Below are 2,158 nucleotides of genomic sequence, written 5' to 3' on the forward strand. Positions count from 1 at the left end.
ATTGAGTTTCCCGACGCACTAATTACATTAAATATTAAAAATAGAATGTAGATAAATAATATAATAGATTAAAATGAACAGTTTAAACAGAAAAAAAACTTACATGATATTCGTTAAGCTAATAGAATGTATGTGTTATCTATACTAGCGTTAAGATACAGCTAAACAAATAAAGTCAAGTACAAATCACCAGCCAAGCCACAAATAATAGAAGTATTGAAGAAAGGAGAAACCTCAGTTATTTTCAAATAAGAAGTCATATGCTTTAGTTAATGACTCCGTATCTGATTGGATATTTAAACCATTTTTTTGTTTGCGTATGTGTTTAGACTAAACTCAGTAAATATTCAGATTCATATCATTAATATTATTAAACATGTGTGCTCGTTATCGATTGACTTTCAGCGTTTATTCCTGTCAACAATTATTCTGTTCCAAACGCGCTTGTTACCGGTACCGACACGATCAGAATTCATGATAGTTTTTCTGACGATCAGCTGTTTACTTCGTGTCACACGATATATACATTCGCAACCTTTTCTGTCGTTCCCGCGAAGCGAAGGTTACCTCTCGGTACCTCGGTACGTATATCGCTTAATTCCATTGTCAGTTGATCTTGAATAAAGCTCAGCAGCACAGCGCATTGTATATCGCTCTGCCTCTCTTCTTTTCGACACCTTCTGACTCCTCGTGATCGCTCGCGTACAATTTCGATCATCACCAGCGGACCCTGGTTTCCGGTACCACTTTCTCCTCGCAATCCTCACAACAGTATGAAAATCATTTCCGATATGAGTCTTTTATTTAATATTTGTTCTTGATCTATAATCTTAACATTGTCCTAGTCAAAATCGTGTGTATGTTCTAATCAATGGCTGCGTTCAGCAGACTCAACATGTGATGACCGATCTTTGGTCTGTATTTCGATTGATATAGTTTCTATGTTCATTAATTCTGGTTTTGAGGGTCCTTCCCGTTTGATCTACATATGACGCATCACAGTCCCTGCACTCAATTTTATAAACTACGTCAGTGTGCATCATCTGTGGAAGTTTGTCTTTCTGTACTCTAATATAATTGCTTAATTTGTTGACACCTTTGTACGCTATTTTAATAATGTTTGTCTTCTTTAAAAAGTTTTTGATTCTCTCCGAGACACCAGCAATAAAAGGCACTGTGAAGAAAATTTGTTTCTTTTCTACTTCTTTATTAACCGTTTGATTATTCTGAAGACTGTTCCGTTCACAGAATTTTTTATGTAGTCTTTTATTTATGGTGGAGAAAATCAAGTTCAGAGGGTAACCATTGTTCAGTAATATTCTGATAATTTTATCGAAGTTTTTTGTATGGAAAGAAGGATGTGACAACAGTAGAACTCTATCTGTTAAACTTACTATCACTCCAATTTTCTGACATAGAGGATGTTAGGAAAAATAATTAAGATAGCCAGAAGACATAGGTTTCTGATACCAGTCATGGAACACTGTTAAATTTGAAAGGATCAAATTTAAACAAATTTCTTGAGTTAAGTCACATTTCGTTATTTCTAACTTACACATGTGCCAAAATTGACTACTGTAACACAAAACATTACTTTAAAAACTGTTGAAAATCAGAAATTCTTTATATATTTTAATTAATATAATAATCAATTACTAATATTTTCCCGACATTCTTAAACAAAGGAATTTTAATCAATCAATATCAATTTAACATATTATTGAAAGATACACAACATCACATAAATTTCCTACCGTTAGATCATACAACATCAATACATCTCGTCCTTCACTCCTGCATTCAATGCACACGCGCTCTTATTAAACGCATCACCTTGCCAGCAACTACAAACTCTGATCCGTGTAGATATTAATATTATTATTCAAAACATAATGTTAATTAACAAAACATACAACGCATAAAATTGGTGAGCTCACCCGCACGCCGCTTACCAAGAGTCTAAGAAAAACGAAAGTTCTCTCTAAACAAAACAAAGACTTCTGAGGAAGAGTAACGAATTTTAAGAACTCCAATGTTTCCGATTTTCTCCTTCCTCAAAATGTCAACCTTAAACTAGTAATTAAAAACAATACTAAACTCGAGCAGTATTACCAACCAACAAAAACAACTACATCTCTGTGGTTATTCAATCAACTCA

The sequence above is a fragment of the Mycetomoellerius zeteki genome, unplaced genomic scaffold (assembly GCF_001594055.1).
Source record: "Mycetomoellerius zeteki isolate Tzet28-1 unplaced genomic scaffold, Tzet1.0 scaffold1470, whole genome shotgun sequence".
Lineage (NCBI taxonomy): Eukaryota > Metazoa > Arthropoda > Insecta > Hymenoptera > Formicidae > Mycetomoellerius > Mycetomoellerius zeteki.